This window comes from Rousettus aegyptiacus, unplaced genomic scaffold (assembly GCF_014176215.1).
Source record: "Rousettus aegyptiacus isolate mRouAeg1 unplaced genomic scaffold, mRouAeg1.p scaffold_m13_p_1, whole genome shotgun sequence".
In the NCBI taxonomy this organism is placed as follows: Eukaryota; Metazoa; Chordata; class Mammalia; order Chiroptera; family Pteropodidae; genus Rousettus; species Rousettus aegyptiacus.
This window is the reverse complement of record NW_023416284.1, coordinates 62,703,111-62,715,378: the sequence shown is the minus strand read 5'-3', so window position 1 is coordinate 62,715,378 and position 12,268 is coordinate 62,703,111. Positions and strand designations below refer to the sequence as shown.

Sequence of the window (12,268 nt, the reverse complement as noted above, 5' to 3'; positions counted from 1 at the left end):
CTCCCCGCGGCCGGCGACCCGCCACAGCGGCGACCGGCGAGCTGGCTCCCCAGGGCCCGGGCCTCCCCCTGCCGGCGGCCTCGCAGCCCTTCCGTTTCCAGCCCCTGCCGAGGTTCCCCCTCCCCACATGTACCTAAGTCAGTCGACTACACGCTTCCTCCCAGCGCCCTGACAGTCTGCCGCCGTTTTCCTTCTTTCCTCTCCTCCCCACCCCCGCCCCTGAAAAAACAAATCGCCTTTGGGGAAGGTGTAAAGACAAGACCCAGCCTTTCCAGGGGAGTGGAGGCTGGATTTATGCAAAACTTTAAAGTTAACAGCCACATCCCAGCTTATCCCTTCCAGCCCCGCAGCTTTAAGAGCGTCAGGATGGGAAATTACTTGTCTTGCGCCTGGCTGACTCAAAAGAGAGAGAGTGTACATACAGCTGCCAAGAGCTAGGGGGGGGGAGGGGGGGAGCATTCCGGGTTCCAAGGATGTCTCCCAATTGGGATCCTCACCCTCACAGTCCCCTAATATTTACATATACTAACTCCACACACACACACACACACACACACACACACACACACACACACACGATAAATCGTGTAGTGCATTCTTCCAAAAAACAATTAAGGACTTCTCTGTGTGTAGCAGTTCCAAAGTTCTGGGCTTATGTTCATTTTGCTACCCTCCGACTTAGGTGAACTTCAGAGTGGTGTTTAAAAAACAGTAAACAGAAGGTTTAAGAATCTGCCATATTCAGTGTGCCAGCTCTAGGAGTTTGCATATGTGTTGCGTCCCCCATGTCTGAGCCTCCAGGTGGCCACCAGGTGTGGAAGGTTTCCTCTGTACCCTGCCTGTCCTTGCACACAAATATATCAGGTTACAAGGCACTTACAGTACTGCTTCTGATAAAGTTCCTTTTATCATCAAGCTGATGACTTTAATGAAAGTTATTCATGTCTTAAAACAACATGGAGAACAGAATATAAAGGATGATTATTCTACATAAAAACGCTAAATTGTGACTGAAGTAGTAAGAAACTGATGGACATTAAGCTCCTAGTCAGTGTCACCTGGCACCTCATTTTAATCTCCCGTGTCTTAACATTTCCCAACAGATATTCAAAAGTCCTATTCTCATATTCCCAATTGAGGTAACAGGGTCAGAGAACTTCAGTAACTGTCCCAATGTCTCAGCTAGAAAAAGTGGTCCAATGGAGAATTGAATAACAGGTCTTTTCCTAAGTATAAAATCTGGGCCACTTCCTCTACACTGCTAATTCTCAAAATAATCGTGAATTTGGGAGGAAAGTCAAGCCCAACATCCACTTCTGATCCATTCCTTCATCTCAGAATGGTCCTGCACAATTTACATGCTATCACTCTGTAGAAAGCAAGGTTCCTTACCCACCTCAATAATATGTACCTTAATAACTCAAACAGAGGGCACTGCTCTTTCCCATTATCTACTACTGGCTCTGTCAGCCTTTTCAGAATTACTCAGTGGCAAAAATTTGAAAGGTTCTAGGATAGCCATTCATATGCCAAGGTACAAAGTCCAGTTCAGAACTAAATCAGCTAATATTTATTTGTTTCTTGAATTCTTTTTCTCTAACTAGGCCTTTTTAAGAAGGCTAAAAAAAATTTAAAAAAAAAGACACATGTATGGCCTTAACTTTTACTGAAACTGCTGAAATTTTCTCATTTTCCATTTCCTTCTGCTTCAGCATTTATTCCACACTCACTCAGTAGCATACTGCTATCAGTCTCCTGACAAGCCAAGAAACAGAGCACATATTAAAAGGTGATTAAGAATCTTGGCAATGGTGAGACTCCAAACAGTTGCGGAGAGTGAAGGAGAAAGTGAGCATGTTTGCCTTGTCTCCAGATAAACTCCATCTCACTAGCCATTCCCCATCACCTCTAAGCAAAAGACTTTGCAGTTACAGAGCATGCAGGTGAAAGGCAAGGGTAGTTCGAGTGTGAAGTCAGGGCCCTCAAGTGTGATGGCAAGGGCTAAGAGGGACAGGGATGCATTCGCATCTTTCAGACATACACTGTCTAATGACGGCTTATTGCCAAAAACTTCCCAAAGGTTCTTAGCACCCTTTTAAGGTCCAGCTCTGCCTCCGCTACCATCTTTTTCTCTCTCACAGTCCCTGCTTACCCTGGACCTTTCAATTCTTCATCTCTTTTCACAAACTTAATGCTTCTTCCTAAAGCACTGCCATTTCTTTCCCACAAAGTACCTGGTGGGAGAAAAGCAGGAAGAAGGGCATTCAGCCCAAAACTTCTCTCTCTTCTCTCTCATTTAAAAAACTCTGTCAACAATTATCATGTTTTTAAAAATGCAACTCTATTTTAAAATACCTTTTGGTATTTCTGCCTTCATTTCTGTTACTCATTACAACTCCAAGAGTCTAGAAGGAAAACCTCTGAAGAAAAATAAAGTTCTTAAGAAAAAGCGCAGGAAACATGCTTAAATTAACCCGTATGGATCTCGAAGTTTATAGTTAGGATAATGTAACACTTCTAAGACTGCATCAGTTCCCAAAATGTTTCCTAACAATCACAAGGCCTAAACATCATATCACACTTTCCTATGGCTGAGCTATTCTCCTGCCTTTTCTGTGTTTCATGGGGAAGTGTTTCTGCCTCAGCACACACTCACAACCTCATAAGAAGAGAACAAATATGCTCTTAGGTTGGCACAAATGATACCAAAAAAAGAACTGATTTTTGGAAGAATATTGGAGGTTCATTTTGCAAGTCTCCATTCCCTAAGTATAACACACAGTCCACGGATGGAGAGAGCAACACTGTGAGCGCCATTTTAGAGGCTCCAAATTAAATGATTAGAGCTTTTCTAAGGACTAACAGGTGTGGGAAAAGAGATAAGAAACTCATATCCAAAGTGATGCTGCTTATCTTCATCTTAGTGGTGGTTAAAAATGTTTGCCACAAGATTTCTCTGTGTGAGGATTCTTGGTCATTATTACAACTGGATTTTGCAAAGAAGAAAATGAAAAACAACAAGAGATTACCTCTCTGTACGAGCAGCCTTCACATCAGTGTCCCTGTCTCTCTGTCTTTACTTCTAGGGTAGCACATGCAACAGGCTTTTCTGTGAAGAAGGTCTCTGGCACTCACACTCACCAGCTGGCCTCTCCAAAACCTGGGCCATGGCTTTCAAGGAAGATGTCTTCAAGAGCCAACTGGCTAGCCTGACTGGCATTTGCCCACAGAGGATTATTAGGCATCCTCAAGGAGCCAGAGTGTCACTTCCCCTGGCAAAATAAAAAAGTAGCAAGGGGGGTGAACATCTTATTTAAAAAATTTGCCTGCAAGATGGTTCAGGCTCCCTTCTGGATACAGTTTCTTGGTTTTGAGCAAGTTGAGATGGAAAACACTGTATAGAGCACCCTACCATAGGACCTGGAAGACCCAACTACAAGGTAGAAACACAGAGCCAAGGTGGTTCCAGGCCTAAGCTGGTATGTCCCTCGGCTCAGTGCCTCGGTTTCCTCAGCTTCCAAACACACATATGTACTCACCTACACTACACAGAATTACTAACATTGACATATGACCTTCACACGCCCTGCCTCACTGAATACTCAGTACTGCCTTTGCAGGAAGAAGTCATCTCTGTGTTGGAAGAAGCAGTGGAGCTCACAGATGTTAAGTCATTTTCACAAAGCAGTAGGTAATGGAGCTAAAACTCACCCTGAGTCTGTTAATTGAAAAGAAATGAGTGGGTACATTTTGGCTGGGGATTTTTTGCTCAGAAGAATCTCACTTTTAAAACACAACTTGTAATGCTCTCTCTCAAATGCATCATGTTACTTTATCACCTTGCCAAATTTTTGTAAAGTGTAAACTGTAAACATGTAGTTTGCAACAGGCCAACTGATTTTAAGCCTTAACGATATCAGTTGATAAATAAGGTTAAAATTTGCTCTTGGGCTACAGCTTTATAAAGTACTACTTTATAAAATAAGACAAACCTACTGGTCAAACTGTGATCCACTGAACAAAATCTTAATATATTTTTTCCAATTTCCCCTCTCATTCTTTGGTTAGTATGCAAACACATATGTAAAGTGGGCCATACTGACTGATGTACTGTGATTTAACGAGCATAAATATGAAAAAATAGCAAGAAACCACAAAAGTTTGACTAAATGCAAATACCTGTACACAGGTTAAGAGGATTCAAAATGTTCCTGCACAGACTGCTAGCAATGATTAACCTTGGGTTATTTACTGACTGTTGATCATGATATGTATTGTGTAGACTAAATACTGTCCTATAACACATTTTTCTTTGGAAGGTGTGTTTTGTCTGTTCATCTTCTGTAATTAGTATTTCTGCTTATTAAAAAAATTTTTAAATCCTCTTTGGGTATCCATTTAAAAATAATATATTAAAAACCCAACAACTTAAAAGGATTGGTCCTATCAAATAAATATGATATTCATTGCTAAGAAAACAATGTTTTTAAAAAAAATTTAAAAATACATAGATGTGTGTTTAATTATATATCTTCAGGGAGCAAAATATATGAATAGGGAATGTCACACAACACTGTCAATTGAATATATCAATTCTCAATTATCTACTATAATGGAATCTTAATGAAGAAAAAAAATTTTTGAATAATTTAAAGCGGCAAAATTGGATAGTTTGATTTCTTTCACTGGCCTGCAGTAGAATGGCTAAGGCAAACAGCATGAAAGAGAAAGTGCCTGGGAAATCCAGAAATGTTATTATAAAATTTTGAAAGATTACTCATCAATTTTTAAACTAAATCTACCAAAAAAAAAACTCCACTTTACATATATTGACTCAACCTGACAACAATCCTGTGAGGTAGAAATTATCATTATCTCCATTTTACAGATGAGAAAAAAGACACAGAGATACTAAGTCATTTGCCCAAAGTAACACTAATAGCAAATATCAGAACTTGTGCGTTCTGGCTGGAGAAGGAGTCTACTTTTAACCAATCCATTTTACTACCACTAAGAAACAAATGGATTGGGCTTGCTTGCCCCAGCATGAAAATTCACAGGGAATAAGCCCGTGGATATGGCAGGAGTAGAGTGAAAGGCTCAGAGGCTTTCCTTTTTGCAACAAGAATGTAACCACTGGTTACAGGGAGTCGAGGATACAGAGCCTGCTACATGTTGCTGAATAAATGAATACTGAAAAGAAAGGAAATGATATTTGCAGAATGGAAAAGCCAGGACAAAGGGCTACTTCCTCACCTTGACCAGAATTCTGGACTGAGAGTTTCCAGGACTGTTTGGCTGCAACACAACTGAATTAGCAAGGAAAGGGAATGCAATGAACCCTATGTACTTTGATCTTGGTGAAGCATTTGAAGCATTTGATACAGTTTCCCATGAAGTCGTGATTCTTAACCACACAGGAGTTAAGCAGGCTAGAAAGAAAAACACTAGATACATCTACTATGTAAAGAGAAGAACCACAAGGTACAATATTCAATCTGTATTCATAACTATCGTAAAAATTATTCACACTGTTATAATCAAATTTACACAAAACATTAATTTGGGAGGTGTGAAAGGGCAAATGAGAGCCAGTTGACAGTTCAATTAAAGAAAGGTGAAGAAAAACAAGAAGTTACAGTTTCATTTTTGTGCTCCCTTTAATTTTCAAGGAGGGGCTAGATGTCCAATGGGTACTAACCGCCTCTAGACCTGAAATGCCAAGACTAAACTAAGTAAAGGAAGCAATAGCACAAAAGATATGTTTAAAATTTTAGGACCTTGTGTCTGAATTTCAAAAAGCATGATCCTATTATTCCACATACTATCAGTAAAGGTCCATGGGAAATAATATTCCTTTTCAACAAGAAGATTTTGTTAGCAAAACTCAAAGAAATGAAGAGACTCCAAGGCTGAATTTAGAGGTCAGATGAAAAAGTCAGTGGTGTATGTATAATCTGGCCCCACTACAAATATGCCGCACAGGCAGAAGGTCATGAGAATGGTTTGCAAACACACGGCAAGATAAAGAACAGAGCAGAAGGAAGAGAGCTACAACTTAGACTAACATTATTTTTTTTAAGCATAAATTATAACTCTTAATTTCTTTAATGTTGAAAAACCGCTTCTCCCTTGGTAGAATTGTTTGCCTTCACAGCAAAAATTATACTTTAAAAGTCAGTAGTTGATTTAGAACTCAAGAAATGGTCTAAATTCAGGCTGATTCCCAGGAAATGTACAAGTGATCATCCTTTCATTCCACTCCTAAGAGGCTGAAAAACTGAACTGTGTCGCCCTGTAGCCGCCATGCCCCAGGCAGTGGACTCTGGAGCTCACGCACCACAAGAAAGACTGTCAGTGAAGAGACAGTCACCAAGGGAATCCAACATATTCCATTTCCTTCTAAATAAACAAAAGGGAAACAGCACAAAGACATAAAAAATTAGAGCCATACTACATTCTAGATATGAATGAGAAAATTTATGTGAAAATGACATGCTCTGAGATTAATGAATATTTATAGAGAATAAAGAACAAACTGTAAAACCTAAATAGGCAGATCTTTCCCCAGGTTTGATTACTGGTCCTCTCCCATGTTTTAAAAATCGGCCACACAGTGGCGAACCCACAATTAATCTTAGCCAGGACCCCTCACCCCAATGTCCTAATGCCTATAGGACCTATGCCCACATCTGACTGTGCTCTAAATCACCTGCAGGGCCTTTTAGACACAATTTCTCAGGCCCTAGCCTAGATCTACAGCAACAGAATCCCTGGGGGGCGGAAGGGGGGTGTACAGGGGGTTCCCAGGATGGGAAACTCCCAGGTGGCCCTAAATGCAGCTCGGTTGAGGAATCCTCGCTGCAGACATTATACTCTTGCCTTTACTACACCAGAATCACTAATGTCAGACTAGAGGAAATGATTTCCCTTGTCAAGAACCTTTAAAGGGATAACCTTCAAAAGCAATGAAATAAAGTCCAAATTCTTTAGCAGGACACTCCAGGCCCTCTGCAATCTGTCCCAACCTCCTTTTCTGCCCTCTTTTCCTCCCACACCCCTCACTCTATCACACCACCATTCCCCAAACACATTCCGTATTTCCCCTATGACTCCACGCTATCCCACCCTAATGTTTCCTAACCTCTCTCACCCTTTCCCTACCAGTCACCACCTTTCTCATCCTTCAAGGCCATGATCAAGTTATTTTTCTTAGTGAAACCTCTGATCTTTCCAGTCAAAATCGGCCTCTCCTTCCTCCTAAGCAAATGTCTAAAAAATGCTGCGCTGACTTATACTAAGCTGTTTTACACACTATTCTTCCCCTGAAAGCAGGGGTGTATCTTACTCGTCTTTCATACTGTGTATGAGAGACACACCTCGGTTCAAAGTTTAGTGCTTTCAGTTACTTACTAGCACTGTAACCCTTGGTGGGTTATTTGAACACATAATCGTATGAAATGGTACCCCCCAAAATGATGCCTGCCTCATGACTGATGTGAGGATACAACACAAGACGCGTTTGGCCCAATGCAGGGTGCCTAATATGCACCTAAATGATAGCTATTTATTATTTATTATGAATTTTTGTTTCCTATCCATCTAGAATGCACTGCAGACACAGTAAGTGCTCAAAAAGCATTTGCTTTCACTAAAAAAAAAAAAAAAAAAAAAAAAAAAAAAAAAAAAAAGAAGGAAAAAAAAAGCAGCAGCAGCATTTGCTTTGAGTAATAAGTAGTGATTTCTTAAAGCCCTTTCTCCTTGCCCAATTTTGTTCTGTTATGAAGGGCCTTTCATAATATTTCTATTGAGAAGTCATCTCTTACTCCCTTTTCTTTTCTTTAAAATCAATGTACAAAATTCTAAGGAACAAGCCCTGCCAGTGTCCCTCCTACTCCATCAGGCTTTCTTGCTTTGAACTACAGTAACTGCCTGCAGCCACAGTGTCGCTGCCCAGAGAATCGCCTGCTTCACCCTTCCAACAAATGGCACTTTGTAGGCAAACTGGAGGCAAGCCCAAAGACGGGGAAAAAAAACCAAGGAAAAGGAGTTCGGGCCAGGAACTGAGTCAACACTCACACTATGGTTCCACACTATAATACAGGTGAAGTGAGAACAGGAAAGGAAAAAAGTTCAGATCAATGCAAACATTCCCCACTTCTTCCCAAGCATCCACCCCCACCTCTCACCCACAGAAAATCACTTCCAAGACTGACACAACACATGCTGGTCCACTTCCTGCCTAACACACGGCTACTAGTGTTAATAAAATATCGTCATATAGAAAAGTTTCTTATCCTTACCACAGCAATCACATTGCCGTTATTACCCCCTCTACCATTTACATGGGATGAAACTCAAGTCTTGAGAAATTCAAGATCAGTCAATACCAGAGAGTGACAGGACCAGAACGCAAGTCCTCTAAGCTCCAAATCCTTGGCTCTTCCCTTGGCCCTTTATTAACTGCAAAAAGTAGTTTTAGAAACATTCTGAGCTCAGCAAATCCACTAGTTGTAAAAGTTTTTGTGCTCTTAAAAACAATTCTGAAGCCAAGAGTGAGGGCTGTCACAGCAACAAGGCTCTGAATGTAGCCCTTAGAATGATCGGTCCAGTATTTTAGCACTGTGTTCCAGAAAAATCCTTTAGCTTTCTGTTCCTAGATAGAAATTGTCTCCCGACACATGTGTTTGCTCATTTGGCTTGGGGAAGACATATTAGAGAAATATAATTTTCTTCCTTTTTTTTTATTTCAAACCCTGATCCTGAGTTTATAGCTGAGGTGATGTGGAAAGCAAAAGAAGTTTCTAAAGCAGATTTGTGATCCTTGTGGTGAGACAGTACCGGACACAACAATGCAGTCTCAAAAGCACAAATCCTGAAGCTACGACTGCTTGAGTTCGTATCACAGCTCTGCCACTTCTAGCTATGTGGCCTGAGTTCCCTGACTGCTCAGCAAAGACCCTTATTACATTAAACTAACTAATGCAGGGGCACAACTAAATGAGCCAGCATATGTAATGTGCTCCAAACAGCGCCAAGCACGTGCAAGTACAATATAAGTGCTTCCTATTATTATTTCCGGAATAGATCAGTCTCAATGATTGTGTTCTTTTTAAAATGTATTTTATAAGAAGGCTAAAGAAGACTTCTTGTATAATTTGTTAATCCATAAAGCCCTAGCCCAGCACAAAGATTATTTACGAGTTTCACTTCCTGATAGGATCTTCCAGGATTTCCATCTGTGGACTACAGTCCCTAGAAGAACAAACAATGGAATTTGAAGAATTTTCCTTCTTCTCAGCAACACTGTAAGCAAATCTGTACCCATTCTCAATACCACAAACCAGCTTCCATAATGAGAAAAAGCAAAGACCCTTATTGCATTCAACTAACTAATGCAGGGGCACAACTAATGCAAACTAACTAATGCAGGGGCTAGTTACACCAGCTGAGAGCAACGTGTTCCGGTCACACAGGGGATGACACAGGGATGACAGTCTTATGGACTGGAATAAAACCTGCTGATGAAGCAAAGGGTTTCTTTCCCAGAAAATACTAACATTCCAGGAACAAAGTGCCATACTTGGGATGATTAAGAGAAAAATGCTTTTAAAAATCCCCTCTCAGGCAAGGAGTCTAGACTCAGCTAGTAACAGAGATCTGCTAAGATAGCATCTCTCTTCCCTTATAAACAGGGTGTATTTACAACAAATTATACTTAAATGATGGCAGAATTGTCCCCTGGAAGACAGGAGCACTAGCAGGATCATAAGACAGGTCTGAGGGCATCCAGCCAGGGAGAGGGGCTAACACTCAGCCTGCACTGTTCTCCAAGGAGCGTGCCCTAACCAGACAGATGCACCATGCTGCCAATAACTTCACACAAAGGGACTGTGCAGGCCACTCCCAGTGGCGCTGAGCAACCGTCAGCTCTCCGCAAGTGAAGCAAGCTGGAGTCCAGAGCCATCTGCAAGCTGGGGACTGCCTTGCATATCCCTTCAGACAATGCTGGGGTTTGAGAGAGAGAGAAAAAAATGTGTTGGTTTGTACTCAAACATAGCCAGCTTTCTACAATGCCATTTTCCAGCTTTTGAGGTTCACTTTAATATCAGTTGTTCTAAAGTCTCCCCTTCTTTTCATCCTAGTCTCCTTTCTGACATGAACCCTTCCTCTTCCTTTTCACTCCAATTCTCCCTTTGCAGAAATCAACACAAATTAACGTGCACATACGAGGAACAGCAAAATAATCTGCCCATGTGCATAGATTCTGCATCTATTTTAAAACATTTATCGGGTCCTAGATTTCCCTTTCTCATGTATGGACTCCTCTTTGTTCTCCCTCTCTTCCCTATTACCCCCAAATCAACTTTAAGACATAAATAAATTTTCCTTGTCCCTTTTCTTGCATGGTAAGTGATCTCTTTCTTCACCTCTAAGTGGTACTTACCCCTCAATCTCTACCACTGGGCCCACCTGCCCCTCAATTCTCATATCATCTTCTGCTAGATGCTTCGTTCTCATACCCCATGGTTCTCCTAGAATCCCTTACTCAGGAAGGACAACCCTTGAAATGCATCCATACAAAATTTAAAGGGCAGAAATTGTTACCATCAAACTGATTTTTAAAAATGTTGTGCTTTTATTCAAATCCCATGCTTCCGTTTACCTGGCCACTAAAGGGCTCTCTCTGTCTAAAGGCCAAAGCTCACAGGCTGTATCCAGCCCACAAAGCTATTTTGTTTGGTCTGCAGGAAGTATTTAAAATGCTTAGTCAGTCAGTCTTTTAAAATCAGATTTTTATGTCATAATCCAGATTTCTAGCTTACAGTGAAAAATCAGAAGATCTGGCAAGACTGGCCCACATTTCCACATGGCAACAATTGGCTGCTGAAGAGATCTGCTCAACAGACCCCTTTGGATGGAACAGAATCTGCATTTTCTAGTTCAGCAAAGGTCCACCCTCACTCACCCCACCGCCCAACTCTGAGATTGAGTACCAGCTGCCGTGAATCATCTCACATGAGGCCCACTTCAGGCAGCATTTGATATTTGCCTGAGACCCCTGGGCCATTAGCTAGTATCCAACTTTCTCTTTGTTAGTGCAGAAATTACAGGTACGATTATAAAGTTTCTGCTTGGTATATAATTTATCAAGCACAAATAACTTATAAGGAAAAAACTTAGAACTAAGAAAAAAAAAAGTTCAATAACAAAAATAAATTTGAAAAGAACTGAGTCAGAGAAGAAAGTCTTTCTTCACGCGTGTGTATCGGAAGGGGGTACACGTGTGCCACCTGTGTAACACTGCAGGCTATTTCCCTATTTGTACTTTATTACTGGTGAAATGTAAAATAAAACCGTTAGATCGGAAACTCTTAACAGAGTAAGTCCACTTCACTGAAGTCATTATAGTTGAGCATAATTTATCTATAAATAAAACAGACCATAAATATGTGATATAAATATATGGGTATTTATTAATTCATTATTAGAGGATATGAATGTTTTGAATGCCCGTTGTTATAGTATTTATTCAGCAAGCATTTGGATGTAACACCTTGACAAATATTAGCTACAGCTTTACATATTTATGTACAGTAGTTACTGTAGGGTGAGATCTAATTTAGGAAGAGGGTGCTTAGTGTGCACTATTACAAGTGGCATTCTATCAATTGGTGATAAAAGACAGGAGAGCTACCAAAAGCACTAAAACAAGTGATTTTAAATTACCCTCTTAATGCCGGCACGAATTTTCACTGAAGTGATGCTACCAACGGGTTGGTATTTTTACAAACCACTGTGCACTGACGAGAACACCAGCATGGAAGCCCGAAGACCTGGGCACCACTACAGCACTATTCTCGGCTGTGTTCCCACGTTTCAGATCTGATCCACAAGTGAGGAGCATGAACTGGACGAGTTGTAAGGTTCCTTTACGCTTCAAATTCTGATTCTTTTCTTAACAAAAATTTTAACCGGTACTGTGAAATGAATATAAAGGAATCTGAAGAGTGCAGTAGATAAGAGAATGGGCTTTGAAATAAACAGGTTTCAAATCTCACCTCTACCACTTGTGTGATATTTTGCAAATCACAGGACCTCTCAAGTCTCAGGTATGTCATCTGTAAAGTGGGAAAAAATCCACCTTCCACTCAGGATTGTTTTGAGGATTAAATGAGACTGTAGGTAAAGCAAAAAAAAAAAAAAGTTCCATAACAAAAATAAATTTGAAAAGATCTAAGTTAGAGAGAGAAGAAAGTCTTTCTTC

At 40.6% G+C, this 12,268-nt stretch overlaps 1 protein-coding gene across 8 annotated transcripts in view; it reads right to left on the bottom strand.

Moving 5' to 3' along the window:
* LRRC8D (leucine rich repeat containing 8 VRAC subunit D) overlaps window positions 1–12,268 on the bottom strand; it is a 108,968-nt gene that overhangs the window by 88,800 nt on the left and 7,900 nt on the right. For 4 of the 8 annotated variants that reach the window (XM_036236127.1, XM_036236118.1, XM_036236137.1 and 1 more), the window contains exon 1: window positions 134–7,649. The exons of 2 other annotated variants lie outside the window; for them this stretch is intronic. The gene's annotated coding sequence lies outside the window, so the exon portion shown is untranslated. Of the gene's footprint in view, window positions 1–133; window positions 12,181–12,268 lie in introns of those variants that run through there. 2 more of the 8 variants (XR_004955581.1, XM_036236106.1) reach the window with 2 other exon arrangements.